Here is a 19,750-nt window from a genome sequence, read left to right on the forward strand (position 1 = left end):
GGCAAGCAACAGTGTGTCTCCTTAACCAATCTGATTAAAGAATTCTTATTGAGACGTACAGGGGGGTGGGGAGGAAGATTTTCTGAGGTCCATTAGCAGGTGCACGGTTACCTTGTGCGCAGTGGGAGAGATGCAAACTGTGAGCTGCCTGCTCAACTCCATGATGATGGTGTGCTGGCTGGTGCTAAGTGCATTGCTGAATGGCTACTTACTCAGCAGTGGGTGCAGGCTTGTGTGAGGCTAGCATCAATTAAAGTTAGCCTGCATTGCTTCAAACCAACCTGCAGCTCTTAAAGGGGAGATGCATTCTGGTTGCAGCAGGTGCTGGAAGTGGATGGGAAAGATTTTCTGAGCAGAAAGAAACCAAAGCTATAGAGCAGCTAGTCAGGGCGGGAGCTCCCAGGTTCTCAGATGCAACACTGTAGGCCTTAGTGCAGGAGGTTGAAAGGAGGAGAAGGGTTACCTTTTTACAAGGGTTCAGGAGGCCTTCTAGACATTTTGCAAAGGCAGTGGGAATAGAGAGTCACGCAAGTTGATGTCAGGTATCTGGAAATGAGGACCTGGTTACAGTGCTGGAAAAAGTTCAATGACCTCACACGATTGGTCAAAGTTAGTGAATTCACCTTCAAATGCCATCTCCTGCACCACCAACTTCACACACTGCTCAATGCATCACACCCTGACACTGACCCAACAGCACTCTCTAGCAACTGGGACTCATGTCTCACATTTATATGCTCCACCTCACACTCACACCTATCACTGCTGCAAGCCTCACACCCACATCTTGCAACTTCCACATACCTACAGCTGTTTAGCTTGGACAGGGACATTACTCAAACACATATCGCAACATGCTCACTGACACATTTACCTCTTTCTTGCAAAACATGGAACAGAAGGCAACAAACAAGCAGGGGATCAGGCCCAATGTCATGTCCTCACCCTCTTGAAAAGGTCGTACTCAGCATTATTGGTGCGGCCAACACTGAGGCTTTGCCTACCGGCATTGCTGAAACCATCCAGATGGCGATATACTTCTGTATGATGCACAAGCTGCTGACAGCATAAGCAGGAACTTCTTGTTTTCCTTCCACACCACCATATTCCTTCCTTCCCTCAGCGTGAAGGCCCAGGAGGACAGCAAAAACCTGAGGAAGAATCACCCTCACTTGATCTGACATTCGCAGCCACCAGCTCAGATACTGGCACAGCACTTACCGTGGAAGATAGTACAGAAAGAGGATCTGCGTGTGGTGAATTAGCAGGCATGACTGGGCTGCAGTCAGAGCAGGGGGGGAAGGATAGCATGTTTCCTGGCTCACCAAGAGGCGAGGTTGCAGACAGATTCTACTGCAGAGAGCCCAGATGAGGGCTTTAATGGGATAGCATACAGGATCCAGGCAGGCACAAAGAAATGTTTGGTGCATTGGTAGGCCTGTCAGAGAGCTTCTCATCATTTTCAAGAAGCATGGAGGAGTCCAGCTCCAACTTAACACAGCTTCACCAGATTTTGGAGCCCATCCATTTCAGCATGAAAATTGTGTCCGTGACAGTGCTTGCTCACCCAGTTATGATGTCAGCTTCCATCGCAGCACAAGCAGAATCCAACCATTGTCTGAGTGGAAGCTTAGATGGGGGTCATGAGAACCCCTACCTGATGCCATGCAAGTGCAGCTTGTTGCCATGCAGGATTAGACTGCTGCCACCATTGCTGCAGATATTAGTGCTCCAGTCTTTGAGGCTCTCTTAGCATCGAGCAAACTGTGCTATTGCAGATTACCATGATTCCTGAGGTGTCGCCCTAGGGGAGTGGCAGTGGCTCCATGGAACATGAACCTACTATCTTGTCCCAAGAAGATAGCATTCATTCTGCCGACCAGGATGGGCTGCTGCAACCCATGCTGAGATGGTGCAGGGATCTACTGGAGGAAGTCCAGCAAGGCCAATTTGTGAAGGATGAAACTGAAGCCTTGTCTTTATGCACTTACAAACGTTTATTTACAGAGACAAAAATTACTTATCCTGCACCTCCAATCCACTAACCACAGTTTCAGTGTACTCCTATATACACATGAGCAGTGGTGAGTCCTCATTCAATGTCTAGCACCTGAATTAAACACCCAATTAATAGCATAATACACAAGTCACAGGTTTATGGTCTCCTCCATTGAAATTCAGCAGCTTTCCATGAACCATGCTGCAGCTACTGGGGTAACACTGTTGGAGCACTAGACCGGGCAAAGGTAGTTTTAATACAGGCACAAAGAGAAATCCAAGGGTGAATAGTTGAGTATCGTATGGAGTATTGGAAGTGTTGTTGGATGAAGTTGGCAAGGAATGTTTGTTTATTTTAGGATTCTGGCCAAGGGGGTGAAGTGATGGTCTATAACATAGGGATAGAATGGTAGGGAAATGCAGAGCATTTGGCGATGTTTTCAAGGGAGCCAGAACCCAATTTGACATTCACAGACAGCCCATTTGGAGCGATAAATGTCGGACGTCTCTTCCCTTTCTCCTTCTCCTCTTACTCTAGCGGAGGTTGCCAAAGCCCCAGTGGCATGGACTGCCTGCTCACGATGAGCAGGATGTGGAGGACACAGCAGTCCACCACAAAAGGGGAGACACATTTTGGTGAGGACCAGAAGGCTTCTCACTTTCAATGCAGGCAGCAGAACCATTGCTTCAGGACACAGACGGTCTGCTCCATGACGTTCCAAGTTGCAACATGGTTATCTTTGTAGGAACACTGCCCTTCTGTGGTCAGGTGGTGGAGGGGAGTCAATAGCATGTTTTTTTTTATCAAGCAACCACCCATCTGCTTCACCATGCAGGAATGGATGACTGACACAGGAAGCAAGGATCATGACAGCTTCCAGGATGGCTGGAATTCACCAACATGGTGGCCTGGACATGGTCACACACCAACAGTATGTTCAGAGACTGGGGGCCGTTTTTACACTGTGGAATGTCACCCCATTGAGATACGGCACCCGCAGAGTCATGTGTGTGCAGTCGATGGTTCCCTGCACCAATGGGAAGCCCATTATACTGACATAGCCATAAATATGCTCCTCCAGCTTCTCTCAGTTTAGAGAGAAGACAATGAAGTCCCGTCTCCTGGTGAAGAAAGCCTCTGTGATCTCCAGGATGCAGTGATGACCGGCGAACTGCAACATATTTGTAATGCCACCTGTTCCAATCTGGAAGGATTACCTGGCATAAAAATCAAGGGCCACAGTCACCTTGACAACAATTGACAGCGCCGTGCTTGCTCTGCCCTGTGGCTACATGTCCAGTTCCAAGAGGTGGAGCAGTTTTGTGGCTACGTCCCTGATGAAGCATAGCCACCACAGACTGCTCCTGGTTGAGGCGGAGGGAAGAGAAGTGCTCCCTGAAGGCCCTAAGTGAGCAAAGCTTCCCACCGGGAGCCCTCCTGCTCCTCCTCCCTCTGTGAGCAACTTGCTTCTCTAGTGCCTTGGATCCATCTACCCATGATGTTACAGCCCAAGGGGAACTGTAAATATAGCCCGTATGACTGGGAGTGAGTGGTGTACTAAGAAGCCTTTCAGAAGCACACAACTCTTCCCAAGGCCCAACGCCACTCCCTTCTAACTCAGAGAACTTCTGTCAACTCCTCCTGCAGCACAATACTTTCACTCACTCTACAACAGGGAAAAACTAGTCAAAAGCAGCTCAGCTGAAAGCAACTTACCTGAAAGTTGAATGGTGGTGCCTTTGAACACAGCAATTGGGCTGGTAGTGGTGGCATCTTAAATTCCACTGGAGGCATGTTTAGCTCCATGTGTTTGAAAAGGGGGCATTATCAGGGCCCTTGAGGTCCAAAATGGTAGGTCGTGTGTCATATCAGTGTTAATCGCTGACTGACACCACAATCTGTGCATTCTGCATTCGTCCACTAGTGCCCTTCAAAACATGGCCAGAAGTCAATGGATAGCAGGATGCCTGACCATTTGTTTATCACCTGGCTCCCATAGTTTTGAAACCAACAGCACTACGGTATCAAAATTTGTGGACACAGGATGCAGAATCATCCCAGATTTGCACAAAGTGCAGTAGCAGGTGGGAAAAAAGTTGTTTTACCTGCCAGCCACAATGGCAGGTTTTCATACCATATCGTCCCATTTTCACCTCATTAATTACGCAGCCACAGGAAACACGCTGCCTCACTGGTGGGCAGCCTCCAATTTGTCCACCACACTGTTACCTCACCGCTTCCATATGCAGGGCGTCATACTTAAGCTACAGCCGCGCACACACTTCTCAATGCTTGCAGCCCAGGGCTGCTCCACTGAAGACATGGCCCCAAGAGTGGAGCCCCTCGATTCAATGACACATCCCTGGGATGCCTCCTGGATGCTGTGGAGGCCTGTTGCAATGTCCTCTACCTTTGCTCTGGCCACAGGAGGTAGTGGCAGAGGTGGTCAGTGTTAATGCTGCACACAAGACGTCGACCATCCAGTGCAGGAACCGCTGAATGATCTCATCCGTGCCGCCAGGGTAAGGCAACTATCTCATCACTCTCAACTCACCCACTCACAAGGCCATCAAACAGTCACTGGCATCTCACTCACTGCAAGCTCAAGGGACATCACCACCTACTCTCTGACATACACCCTCACGTCTCTATCTGGCCTCATCGGCTCTGGAGACTATCTCCACAGCCCTCACCATCTTGAGGCCACTTGCACAGATCAACATGTGCCCCCACATACACCCTGGGCTACCCCCCTTCTCCAGTACAGCCTTCCCTTTCCTGAGGCCACTTCTCCCCCTTCCCCAAGCAAGCCCCAGCCCTGCAGCCATTGAAAAGCTGCCCCTGCCTTATGGCTGGTCTGGTAGGTAGAGACCTGCCCGTGAGCCTTCTAAAAGGGACGTGGTGCCGCCTGCGAAGCCTGGCGCTGATGATGGCTGAAGCAAAGCGGGCAAACAAACCTCAAAATCCCGGGCGAAGTGCAGCTTACCAGGTACATGCCGCTTATGTACAGTTGTGAAACACATTGGCGTGGCCCGGACGACCCAGTTTAGGGGATTGATTCCGATGAGCAGTGCTTGTAATGAGATGCTAAATTATTGAAATTAGGCTCCCGATGTGGGGCAGTGGCAAACGCGGCCTGCCATTGATGCGTGGAGCGGGTGATTGCAAACTGGCTTCATGACGGCGAGAAACAGATTTTTGGACTTCTCGCCACATTGCACCCATCCCTCCCCCGCCCACCATGCACCAACGGGGCCAGGAAATTCCAGCCAGAGCCTCAAGAAGCGTCAGAATATTTAATTCAAAGTAAAATCATATACATAAAGCAAAATAAAGGAAGGTAGAGAAAAGTGGGATTAAGCGAGAGAGGGAAAGAGAGATTAAAAATGACAGAAAGAAAAAGCAAAGAAAAATTTGCATTATTAATTTTTAAAAATCATCAACAATAATTAGAATCTGGAGAATGAGGTTCCAGAGATCTAAAAGTAAATTTTCAGAGCCAGGGAGGTTGTTTGGCAGTAATTAAGACTTAGCACACTATTAACTATTCACTTACATTCGAATGAACAAACCTGAATATTTTCTGGCATGTTTAGTGGTTATCTATGTAGTAGTAGGGTCTGGTATGTACAGGGTTAATATGGGTGTGAGTACAGTATCACCCACATAGTGTGGTAAGAAGGCACAAGGCCCAGAGCCTGGGTCAGTTTAGAGATGGACAGAGATGTGTAAAGACCTAGGGTGGAGTCAGCTCCATACCTGTACCCGCCACTATGTATAGATATATAGTTCTGAGTTGTTAAAAAGACTTGCTGTTAATATACTCAAGACTATGAAGTATACTTCATGGTGTCCAGAGCAGAATTCTTCAATCTAGGGGGTTCATATGCAACTTCAAGCCCTTCATGTACTTGAATGCTAAGACTCTTGGAGAGATACTGTTAGAGATTTTGGATGAGCAGGGCAACTTGAACCTGTGTAGTCCCCGGAAGCTGCTGTTCAGTTTACTTCTTAATAGCAGTGAACACTGTTTGCCTCAGCATAATTTGTATCACAAAGTCCAGACCCAAATGCACTATGATTTTCCTGAAGGTGAGTTGCAGAAAATTGTAACTCACTTAAATGAGTGCTCGACGAGTAGTCTGACAGAATAGAGACAGTGAAGAGGGGTGGAGGTAGTTGAAAGGCTGAACTAGATTTCATCAGTGTTCACTTGGATGATGATTCCATATCTGAGCAGTGTGTCACCAAGGGGAAGAATGTAGATGAGGAAGAGGGTGGGGACAAAGATAGATCCTTGTAAGACTTTGGAGATCATTGTACAGGGTTGGGAAGAGAAGCTATTGTTGGATTCTTTTGCTATGATCAATAGGTGTGAGTGGAACCAAAGGAGAACAATCACACCAAACAGGACAATGGAAGAGAATTGTTGGAGGAGGATGGTCTGATTGACCATGTCTATAGAGAGGTCAAGGGGATTAGGAAGGATAATAAAACATGGTCATAATAACAGAGAATATATGTTTTAGCTTTGATTCTTGGTCTGTCTGATCTCAGGCAGGAAACAGTAGTGGGAGTATAAATGACATCAAGGCCCCTCAATTAAAGAGGATAAAGTCAGTCTGGATTCCCATTATCTGATGATTCTCACCAGAAGTTCTTATCTGTGGGTGCATGTTGAGTGAGGGTAAGAATGAAATCAGCATTGATGACTGCCTTAGCAAAAAGCCTCCCCACGTTAAGTATCAAAGTGAAGAATGGCCACTTGGATGAAGTACCCGTGTTACAATCTTTGTAGAGACTGATAATGTTCAAAAAGAAATGCAAACTTCCAGTTAATAGCTGAAAGAATGAAATGGTAAGATTTCATGTTTTAAAACTTTTAATGTAAGAAATAACTAAAAACACTCATAAGTGAACACTATTTTCTTTTTGCAGGCAACTTATACGTTGACTACAGAAAGTAACACTCCTCCTGTATACTTACCACCCACTTCACTCTCCAAGGAATTACAGTCCTTTTAGCAAAGAGTGCACAGTTGCTCCCAGATTTCAATGGGTTCCCATATCCCCGCTTCTCTAAGTAATAACTTCGATTGACCATCTACAGATGCTTTCCTCAGTTTTCAAATAGTTACTTAAATCCACCACCAGCCTATTCTAATGATTTTTCTTGCTCTTGGCTATGCTAGAATTAATCTCCTGGAATCCATAGAAGGCTGCAGGATGCGTCTCTTCGACTAGATATCGTCCCCCTCCTGCATCCAGCCGTGGTAGCTCACAAAGTCAAGCAGTTTTTTCTCTCTGCTTACCACATATAACTACTCCTATCTATCTGTTATATTCATTAATTGTAGGGAAACCTGTAACCTGATCTCAAAATCTCAAAATCTCTGCCCTCTTCCTCATTGCAATATGAAACACAATAACCTTGCATCTAGGTAGAAATGCTAATTAGCTAATTTTTATCCCAGCTTCCTTTCATCTTAGAAACATAGAAACTAGTAGCAGGAGTAGGCCATTCGGCCCTTCGAGCCTGCTCTGCCATTCATTATGATCATGGCTGATCATCCAACTCAATAGCCTGCTCCCGCTTTCTCCCCATACCTTTTGATCCCTTTCGCCTCAAGAGCTATATCTAACTCCTTCTTGAAAACATATAATGCTTTGGTCTCAACTACTGTCTGTATAATGAATTCTACAGGCTCACCACTCTCTCGGTAAAGAAACTTCTCCTCATTTCAGTCCTAAATGGTCTACCCCATATCCTCAGACTGTGACCCCTGGTTCTGGACTCCCCCACCATCGGTAATATCCTTCCTGCATCTACCCTGTCTAGTCCTGTTAGAATTTTATAGGTTTCTATGAGATCCCCCCTCACTCTTCTGAACTCCAGTGAATATAATCCTAATCGACTCAATCTCTCCTCATATGTCAGTCCCAGGAATCAGTCGGGCAAACCTTCGCTGCACCCCCTCTACAGCAAGTACATCCTTCCTCAGATAAGGAGACCAAAAACTGCACACAATATTCTACATGTGGTCTCACCAAGGCCCTGTACAATTGCAGCAAGACATCCCTGTTCCTGTACTCGAATCCTCTTGCTATGAAGGCCAACATACCATTTGCCTTCTTTACCGCCTGCTGCACCTGCATGCTTACCTTCAGCGACTAGTGTACAAGGACACCCAGGTCTCGTTGCACATTCCCCTTTCTCAATTTATAGCCATTCAGATAATAATCTGCCTTCCTTTTGCTACCAAAGTGGATAACCTCACATTTATCCACATTATACTGTATCTGCTATGCAAATTTGGAGATACTACATTTAGTTCCCTCATCGAAATCATTAATATATATTGTGAATAACTGGGGTCCCAGCACTGACCCCTGCGGTACCCCACTAGTCACTAGAAGTAAATTACTAACTTACAGCATAACTCTTTACAACCTGATGCCTACAATGCCTTTCTGGGTCTGTGCGAGACTCAGGGTTTGTTCATTTTAAACTCAAAATCTGCTGCCATTATCTCCAAACACTCTCTTCCCAGCAAAATAACCTAAACCTTCCCTTGATCTTTGAACCACCCAGGCTTACTGTCACAAAGACTATAGAATAAGTCAATGACCCCCTTCATTCACCCTAAATTTAAAGCCGCAGTCTCAAAATATAACTATCTTATAAAGCTCATAATTGTAACACCACTGAGTGACCAAGGTCTCAGCAAAGACTGGAATGTATTCAGGAGAGGAGAGAAGAAAGACATCAAAGAAAAAGTTGACAAATAAGCGAAATCTCAGCTAATGATTCTAGATAGGTGTCGATAGGAACCTTAACTGCAATAGCTCAGCAAAGACTTTTCAAATATCGATCTACATATCAGAGCAGTTTCCCGTGGAATTCGTTCCTCAAGTGGATGAAAGGCCATAAGTGTCTGATTTTGCTGTTTGCATATTGTGGGCCAGGTTCAAAGCAGCAGTGGCAGAATTAAGCCAGCTGCACATGTGTGAGATCGATATATGTGATGGGATACTTGGAAGTCACTTACATGGGATCATGGACATTGAGGCATAGTTACTGGCAAACTGCAACACTAGGCTGTACAAACAAACTGAGACCTTAGATCTTTGAACATGTTGGGCTGATGTAATTGGCCTCAGTTCCAGAACATCAGTGAGGAAGAATAAGGGAAAGAGTGTAAAAAAGGTGGAAATGAAAGATCTGTCACACTGCTTCTCAGCTTTTCTTTTACTAAGGATCAGGTGCAAGTTAGTCTGTAAAGTCACGGAGATCAGCTGCAAGAATTGGCCTGGTGTCCATTATCACAATGTGCAGTGAGCATGGGGCTTTTAGAAAATGCTGGACAGGAAAGTATCAGGGTCTAGCTAATTTGCCTTTTGCCACTCTGCAATAGTGGAGCTGTTGAACTAAACCTGGCAATCGATCTCTTATCAATTAGTCTACAACAGACCCAGAAAAGATCGGAATGTGGTGCAGAGCTTTGGAAACTAAGATCCACGTTTCCCACTTCTCACAAACAAGCCAGACTTAACTCCTTAACATTTATGAAAAAGAGTTTTAGAGATGGAAAGCTGAAAGAAAAAAAAAACTGCTAAAACACATGGTTAAAAATTTAAAGCAGAGATATTAGTTCTTTTTACCATCCTTTTTCTTAGAAGGACAGCTGCATTCCCTAGGTTTTGCTTACCGATTCTGTGTTTCCTATCTTTTGATACCTTCAAGGTACCATCTGTATTTTCTTTTCATTTTTCAGCTGTAAAAGGAACTGAAATATAAATGAGAATAAAACAGTCAATAGTTATTCTTTCACATTTTGGCACTTCAAAATGTTGAATATTATAAAGTTGAGTTAATAAATATATTCTTTTTAATTTAGTTTTCAAATATCAGCTCAGTAGTTCTTCAGTTTTCCTGCCACAAACACAGATGAACTGACTACTGAAAGGTGTGCTTTAAATCCGGAAGGTTTTTTGATAGATTCAGAAGTCCTGAATGTGTTTCTCCAAAGGAATCTTATACTTTCATTCTGAATTTCAAAAACTAGAGCTTATAGTTAAGGAGAAAAACAGCTGGCTGGAAGTGTCAGAGTTGTAATCCCCAAGAGTGACTTAAACAATCATCTTAACCATTTGATTCTTGCCCTCCTCATTTCTCTGTCTCTATACTTGCTTAGAAACTGTTACATCTCTAACTTTTTCCAGTTCTGATGGAAGGTCATTAAACAGAAACATTAACGCTGTGTCTCTCTCCACAGATGCTGGATATTATCAGCATTTTCTGTTTTTCCTTAATTCCGAGAATGTTTCACAGATCAGAAAACACGTGCAACCATCTTTATACTGAGATACCTGCTGCTTTATTTTGAGTTTTGCTTTTTGTTGTTGAGTTAATATATTGCCAACTTTTTTTTAACCACCTTCACTGTACAGTCTAAGTAGCTTTGTGTCACTTTAGTGGCTTTTCAGGCAAATGAAAAAAGCCAGCCGTTATTCGTTACAAGTCTTACATCTTTAACTTAAATCCCTTGTCATTCCTGGCAATTATAATGTTGTATGCCAGCAACACAAATGGCCAATCTTTGCAGGCATTTCTCAGTACATTGGAGAGTTTTACTCAGAGCTGATGGACTTGATCAAGGCCATTGCCCATTCCAACGCCCTGAGTTTGGCTATTTGCACTGGAAGCAGCAGCAGGCACAAGGTAACCTGGAGCTCCCTGGAGCTGATGTTCGAGAGCTTGTTGGAGCAGGCCAGGAGGGAAGCTTCAGTCACAACACACTCGGGAAAATTGCTCACAAAAGAGCTCCTAGGGGTTTATGGTCTTGGAGGAGATGCGGGTGTCAGGGCAAACCTGCTGCATCACTTGGTAGATGTAGATTAAGTAACTTTTTTTTTTGCCCTCTTCTCAGCTTCTTGCTTTCCTTCACCCCTTCCTGGGGGCTGCTTTCTCCTCCTCAGACACTGTTACATTCGCTATGACAGGAAAACAATGTCCAATGAGGATACTCTGCATGGACCCGGGCTAATTATCGTGTTGTAAAAACAAAAACCGCTGAAAATACTCAGCAGGTTGAGCAGCACTTCCAGAGGGAAATAGAGCTAAAGGCTCAGGTTTTTCAGTCTCTGGATAATTGGAGGTCAGACAGAGACCAGAAGACGTCCCACAGAAGTCCCAATACCAGGACTCCGTGGGAAATGCCAGGGAGGTGTTGAACTTCCAATGGGCAATTCTCCTACTCTCCGGGAATCTCTGAAAAAGTCTCCAACTCTAATTTAAAGTCGGAGGCTTCGGACAGTTCCAACTTACTTACCTGGATAGTTATCGAGGAAATGTTACACAGATTTAAACCTAATCTAACCCGTGGATAACAATACTATTGACTCCCACAATCACTCACACTGACCCCCTGACTATCCCCCTGACCCGCCATTATCCCATGACCCATTCTGATCCAACCTGACTAGCCCCTACCAACAGATAGCCCACCTGACCCGATCCGATCCCACCACCAGACCCCCTCGACCCTTCCTGCCTCACCGCTGACCCAAAATAACTAGCTTCTGACTTAACCCGACTCTCCCCCCGCCTTGACCTGGCTTGACCAGACCCCACCATCCGACTTCCACTGACTTCCCCACAGCTGATTCGCCCTAACCAGACCTGACCAGCCCCTAACCTGACCTGAACAGCCCCAAACTGACCTGACCAGCCCCTAAACCAAACTGAATAGCCACGAGCACACCCATTCCCCCCTGACCTGACCTGACTAGCCCACGACCTGGCAACCCCTCCCCACCCAACATGACTACCTGACCCACTTGCCCAGCTGCCACCCTATTCACCTCACCCAACTCAGCCACCAACCCACCTTGCCCAACTGCCAACCTACCCACCTCACCAGCCTACCCACCTGCAACCTGTAATGACTCGATGGAGCGGACAGGTTTCAACAAGAAACAGATAAACTTCATTGCAGGAAGCTTTTCAGCTGCTGGGTGCTCGATCAGGACTCTTGTCAGGAAGCTCCCCTCCATCCCACCCCCGACTGTCCGCGTTTAGGGGCTCATTGGTCGGAGTCTCCCAGAACATCGTGTGACCCCTGATAGACAACAGGAGAGGCTATACCTTCAGTTACTACACAGCCCTACCCACCTGCCATACTACCACCTCACCCACCTGCCACCCACCCCACTCACCTGCAACCCTCCCCGCCTACCACCCTGCCACCCGACCACCCAACACCTCACCCACCCCACCTAACTGCCACCCTGTCACCCTATCTACCTACCACCTTATCACCCTGCCCACCTGCCACCCTTCCCACCTACCACCCTATCCAACAGTCACTCTACCACCCTACTCACCTGCCACCCTACCCCCTTACCTAATTACATCACCCACCCTCTCCTCTACCCCTTACCCTCTCACCACCCTACCCCTCACCCACCGTCCCCCCCTTACGCACTTACCTTCTTTCTCTAGCTTTTCAAAGAAGCTTTGGGTCATTTAAACTCTTTTACCAGAATATGGCAGCTGGTGCAATTAAGAGGGGGCATGGCCTGTCTTCCCCTGATGATCCAGTGCTATGAAGAAGCAGTTGCATTTCAGGTACGCTCAGAGCCCTGATAAAAGGTCATCTCAACCTGAAATCTTAACTCTGTTTCTCTCCGTAGATGGCACCTGAGCTGCTGAGTATTTCCCGCAGTTTTTGATTTTATTTCACATTTCCAGCATCCATCGTATTTTGTTTTTGTTGTGGTTACCTGTTTTATTTCATCTACTCAAGTGTAATCAGTATATTCATTTTCCAGCATCCATTAATACAGGGACATATATTTATGTGCTAATGGTAGCAAATGTGTTCATGTGAATTCTTCTGTCTGATATTTAAATGATTATATCAACCCATTTAAAAAAAAGCAAATAATAGTGAAAATAGCAAGCAAATACTTAAATGAATGTGCTAATGTTTATTTTGTTATTAGTTGTATCTTGGGTTTCTGATGCAAAACAATTAGATACTAACTGAAGGTCACTTATTATGAAAATATCAAAAATAAACACAAACGTGTGTAATAAAAGCAATCGCTTATTTTTGGAGATTCATGGATTGGTCGACCATTATAATCAGATGGGGTGTATAATGGATAGTCAATCCGTTGCCTGCCATTTTATACTGAAACTGAATCTTACCCCCTTGGGACAGAGAGCGGGAGAAACCTGTTTTTACGCTGAGGGTTTTGAGGCAATGCATGACTTGAATTAAATAGTGGAGCAGGGACCATGCCAATATTTAAGAATAGGTTAGAAAAGTGGCTGAAGGAAACGCGACTCAAGGGAACAGAGTGGGATTAGGACCAATTCATCTGTAGGGATTAAACACCAACGTGGAATTCTTAGCTTGTTCCCATAGTGTAATTAATATGTAATCCTATTTTAAAAATTACTGCTATTGAAAACTTGGATTTTCATGGAGGTGCACGCCTCCACAACCATCTCCGCACTGACTCTAGTGGCAGCAGGCCCAACTCCATTATGCCCCTGCTCCTTCCTCGACCCCCAGAGCAAAAATTGTATGTGCGCGGGTTGTTTCCATGGGTACGGGTCAGGAGATTTCCTGACTCAAACTTCCTGGCTCCATGGTGAAGGTCCGGCCCGTTATATTGGCTGGAGTCAATACCATTCTGTAAAATCAAGGGAGGAGAATTTGATCACCGTCACGTCTACGGGCGAGAAATAGGAGTTGGTGGAACCAGATTCTGGATGCAATCTTCCATGCCCGATCCCCATAAAACTATATCAGCTGCCGAACTGACATCCAGTAACTCTTCCAGGAAACCCACATAGGACACACATTGGGCACCTTGGATATGCCAATCAGGGGCCTAAGGTTTGTTTTCGAGCTCCAGTCTAAACTTGGCAAGAACCTATGTTGAGCGTATGCATACATGCTTGATGACAATAAAGATTCAAATTGATTTCTGCTTTCACATTCTCCAGCACTATTTGTTAATAATGTAAAACATCCTATAATTGGCCCAGTGCTACAAGGTCCCTTCCTCTTTATATGAAAGGGAGCGAGAGTTGGAAGACACATTTGAAAAATAACTTTTGAAATCAAGTGTGAAGCGAAGTCCCAATTTAAGTAGGACTCCTGAAATGCCTGAAGAGTAACTGCAATCGATGTAGTAGGGTCAAAACAAAGCATTGCCATTAGTCCTGTAAATTAACTATGACAAGTTCAAATGTGGATCACTCTAGAATTTGTACCTTGGATGCTACAAATACACAACTAAAGGTATCTTTGTTCCTTCCTAATTCTCTCAATCCAGGCTTTTAGATGCAACAAAACCAACTCACTCAATTTTTCTTACCAATTTGGCAATTTTTGTCCATTTAGATGAAACATATAAGCAGTTCAATGCTCAGTTATGGTTGATGTTGATGGGAAAATGAGAAATTTTCTGCAATTACATTTTCACCTTAAAAAATTCACTTAAAAATACAAATAAGGTTTCTATGTGAGACAACATGAGTCTAAAAGAAGAGATAGACTGCCTATAGGTGGCTATTGTAAAACAAACCCTTCCTGCGAGTCCGAATAATTCCGAATAATAAATATCTGAGAATAAAGGTAAAAAAAATAGCAATTACATGTTGTGAGAGTTAGATACAGCTTCCTAATTACTGTTCAAAGTAAGAATTGTTGATATTTAACATTTTCAAAATTGCAATAATAATTAGAATGATTTCAAAGGTTTCTAATGATCCTGACAGAAATCCAAATGTAACCAGATTCTTCCATTAACCTTCAACTCTTTGAACATTAACTATCCTTAATCCCCTAGTCTTGGTAACTTTAAATAGTTACTAGAATGTAATAATGTTAATACCAATTTATGGTGATCAGCATTTGAAACCTTTTTTTTCCCCCTAAACATTTCTACATAATTCTACGTACTGATATTAAAAGTTTGTTTTTGATGAAATCAGTGATATTCTGCAAAATCAGAGGTGGAAAAGTCATTTTCACATTCAGGTTCTCAGTAAAAAATTGGGAGTTGGCAGAACCAATGTCTGGGCGCTATCTTCTATGCCAAATCCACCTGGGAAATGCACCAGCTGCCCAATTGACAGCCAATGACTTCTGATGCCAACCTAAAATGGGCATTAGGCACCTTGAATATCTTACACAGGAGGCAAATATCTTGTTTTAGTACCTGATGCCAAATAAGCACGTATTTTATTCTTCTTTGTAACACTCACTCTTAAGTTATAGAGAGATCTGTTACATGATGTAACATGAAACAATGTCAAATGTCAAATTCGGAAGGTATCAAAAGTCTTTCAGTAGTCAAAGATCCCCTCAGTATGTGATCCCTAAGGTCCTGTTCTGTCTATGTTTTAAAAAAGATGTCAGATAAAAAGTAAGTCATATCTCTAGTTTGTTCATCCTTCATTTGAAATCTGACTAGCCTGCTTATACCAGCCTTCTATTAGCAAATATATGTTCTACAAAAGTTCCCAGTTGGCTTCTGTATTAACAAGAGGTCAGTTCCTGGGTTCCTTAAAGGACTTTCCTTTAACCTCCCTCTTCTGAGTGACACTTTGAATCTCTCATGCGCTGCTCTCTAATGACTCCCACAAGTTGTGGGTCTTGAGTTCTATATACCAGAGGTACATGGACATAAAACTCATCCCTTTCCCAATCATGACAGTGATCCTCTCACAAACTCACAGAAGAAAAATATTTGTCAAATTTTGGAGGCATCAAAGGAACAGCAGCATTCAAAGCCTAGCCTGCAGCAACCAGAAAACAGAGGAATTACTCTGTTACTCTAAAAAAAAAATTTTGAAAAGTCTAAGCATCAATGCTTCTTTATACTGCTCTACATTTCAAAGGTTCATAAAACATAATATCTGTGCAGCTGTTTTAATCTGTTGTGTAACCCTCAGCATTAAAAAATAAAGATCTCTCATTGATGGAGTATAAAAGAAAATCATGTCAAGTTTGGTATCCATGAAGGTCTTTAGGATTCATAGTTCTCCTCAGTAGCTGAGCACTGAGGTCAGTTCTGAAGTTTTGAAAGAATATTTGAAAAGGAGTTAATCATATCTCCACTCTTTCATTTACTTCATTTGAAATCCGGCCACTTGGCTTTAACTGAATCACGACAATCAAATTTGATGTTATGGCTTGAGGGCCATTTCTGTGAAGCCCTATAACTATTTCTTCAGATCAGAGATTAATTTATAACTCTTTCTAAAGAAGCCTTCTTTACCAAGTATGACCACGCTTTTGGACTATATGCTCTGCAAGCTTTCATTTACTCTCCTCACTTTACCTTTTCCTGGGGCACAGTTCCTCAGGCTCCAGTCAGCAACTAATTAATTGGTGAAACCAGAGAGTGACTGTTGGACTGTTTCACTGAAGCATATGTCTCGAATTTCCTCACTCCGACCCCACCTCTTTTTAAAGTTACCTCAGCTAAGGGATTAGTTTGCACCAGAGTATGTGGGAGAAATGGGCCAAGTGCACTTCACATGTGCCCATTCCTGTGAGCGCAAGGACCATGTCATTTTGGCCCCCACATTACATTAAAAGAGGAGAGATCCCCAGGTACAAAGTGCTCACCGATTATGGGGACAACATATGAATTGCCTATTCTATAATCTCTGGGCGAATCTCTTGGTGTATTAACCTGGAATTCATTGCCTACGAGAGTGGTGGAAGTGAAGATGATCAATGAATTCAAACAGAAATTGGGTGGGCACAAGAGGGAAATAAACCTGCAGGGCTATGAGGATAGAGCAGGGGTATGGGATGAATGGATTGCTCTACAGAGAGCTGGCATGGGCTCGATGGCCTGCAGAGCCTCCTTCTGTGCTGTAATGTTTCTATGGGTGGAATTTTACATCCGCAGGATTTTGTAGTCCCTCTGAAGTCAATTAACTTTCGAATGGCTTGCTGCATTTTACAGCCCCACCCCCACCAGGATGCGGCTGTAAAATTCCTATGACTCATCATCTCAATGCTTCCTTTTTAACCTTTATGCACTTACTATTCTTCAAAGTGCAGAGGCGAAATCTGTTCTACAGAAAATCAAAAAATCCCGTAACGTGACAACAGCCAACAGGCAGTCACTATTCAAGTGGTAATATTCTGGATTATCACAGGTCTGCAAATAACTCTGAGGTGTGAAGAATGTAAGGGGAGGAATTCCAGATGGGAATCCCAGATGTATGAGTTTCCTGCAGGTCCTGCTGAACTTAATAGCAGGACCTGTTCTAAATTTTTTCGAACTGGTTCCCTGCTCAACAGCCAGCCACCTAATGGTTGGGAAGTAGCCGGGGAGTGAAGACAAATCCGGGATTGCAGCAGGGATGGCTATAGGCCAGCATTTATTGCTCATCCCTAAGTGCCCCGTGAGAAGCTGGTAGTTAAATACGGGATTGTGGATTTCCCTGCTTTATTGGCTGGCTTGACGTGTGGGAGTTCAAAAGTTCATTGACTTTGGCAGGACTGTAAAATCCCACCGGCGTAAAATTCCACCTATAGAGACATTACAGCACAGGAGGTGGCTATTCAGCCCATCGAGTCCATGCCAGCTCGCTGTCGAGCAATCCATTCATCCCATTCCCCTGCTCTACTCCCATTGCCCCGCAAGTTTATTTCCCTCACTCAGTGGACCACCCGCAGCAACTCCTGGGCGGCTGTTGGAAGTTCAACGTAATATCGTTCTGTAGTAGGCGGAGGGGCCGCATTGCCTCCCCGACTTCTGCATGGCGTTTCTCCGCAGGTGAAGACGGCCTGGATGCCGGGCCCACACATGGTTGCCGTGACGGCTGTTGGCCGGCTCCAGTGAAGCTCCGCTGGAAGGTGACGGTGGTGCTGGAGGGCACAGGGGGTCGTTGGATTCTTCTGCACCCAAGAGTTGCTCCGGGTTAAGGAAGCGGTGGGTTTTTTTTTGGAGGGCTCGCAGGAGAGGCGGGTTAGGGCCACAAACGCTGCAGATGGTTAGTCGGCTCTCAGCTGTCTTTTTCTGGATTCTCCAGAGTTGTCAAGCGACAGTCAGCCACTGTAAGGAATATTTCCTTCCGATAACTTTTAAAAAAATTATTTATGTGCTTACCATGTTTGGTGTCATTGGAATAAAGTGTCACCTAACTGGAATTTTCAGTGTGGTTTTCCCTGCGTTACAATTTTATTCGTGGTGGTTAAAATAACCACTGGATGACTATGAAAATAAAGAGTGACAGGGAATTTTAACTCATGGGAGGGTGGCCTGCTGCCTATGCACTGCAGACAGATGCCTGGTCCAGACAGGCCTCATTGAGGTAGATGAGACAAGCTGCCCACCTGTAAAGGAAGCCCAGAAATATCTGGCTGTGTTTCGGCACTTATCTACATCATTGAGGGGAGGGGAGGGTGGCACAGGTTTGGGAAGGCATCATGAGGCCTAAAATTTCCGTTCCTCCTGGTCCCATATTTTACATTTACCATAAAGGCCTTCAGTTCTTGCTAGCCAGGATCGAGTGAGAAAAGTGTCCACAACGGATATAGGCCAATAAAATGCATACCTATGCACATCATATGACCCTGATTAACATATGTTCATGAATAAGCTGACCCCTCAACCTCCGCCCCCCCCCACCCGCCCCCCTCTCCACAGGCTGGCAAAAGAATGAACCACCTGTAGTTTAAGGTCCAAGTTAAAATTCCTTCTTAACTATTAGACTTCAGATGCTATAATTTTCTTTTTCGTTTTTAGAACCTTTTCTTCCCCATATTTCATGTTAATTATAATGTGGGAAGACACGTATAGGTGAGAATATGCTTTCTGTGCCTCAAACTCAGTTAACCCTTTCATTAATACAACCCAACAGACCATGTTGTAAAATGTCTAACCGCCAGGAATTATCTTGATGCACTAATGAATGGTTTAGACTTCACATGATTTCAAATTTACAAACGGATCTTTTGAAAATCATCTCAGCTCCCACAAACACTTAACAATTTTGTAATAAGTTTATTTACAAAAATAATTTAAGGATTTAATTGGTACTTTCACTTCCCGCAGGACATGTGAAGTAATGGTTAGTGCTCAGCAGCAGTGCAAGGTTTTACAATTTATTTAAGGATGTGATTAACGTCCTTCCAGAGGCCATATGCTCAATAGGAAAAGTGAATTACACTGCGACCTCACACTTTCTGATGCTCGTCGTGAAAGACCAACTAAACTCACGAGTGTAGTGGTTGTGAATTACGCGGGTTGAGAAATTGGGCTCGTGCCTAAAATGTTGAACAAGCCAGTAACGGGATTGATTTGCATGCTACGTGGTGGCTTGGGGTTCAAATTAGCCCTCATACCTTGTTTAAATTAACTAGACAATGCTGCGGATACCATTCAGGCCTCCTGATGCAGCTCACCTTTGGAAACCTAACCAATTCTACCCAGTTCCGGCCGTGCATTTTGGTGTTGGGATTGGGATCAGGCGTGGGGGCATAGGGGAAGCAAAGCAAAGAGGGCAAGTAACGGGTGGGGATCCATCCCAAGTCAGCAGCGATCCACAGTATTTTTTTTGCTCCTCCTGGCTCCATGGACATGTAATCGTTAAAAAGTTCTCTGGCCTTTGATTGAACAGCATCAGGTTGTCTCTTTAAAGCTGTTCAAAATCCAGACGAATGTAGGAGCGTAGCATGCCCGGGAAAATCTCTGCCCACTTGT

This window comes from Carcharodon carcharias, chromosome 20 (genome assembly GCF_017639515.1).
Source record: "Carcharodon carcharias isolate sCarCar2 chromosome 20, sCarCar2.pri, whole genome shotgun sequence".
Lineage (NCBI taxonomy): Eukaryota > Metazoa > Chordata > Chondrichthyes > Lamniformes > Lamnidae > Carcharodon > Carcharodon carcharias.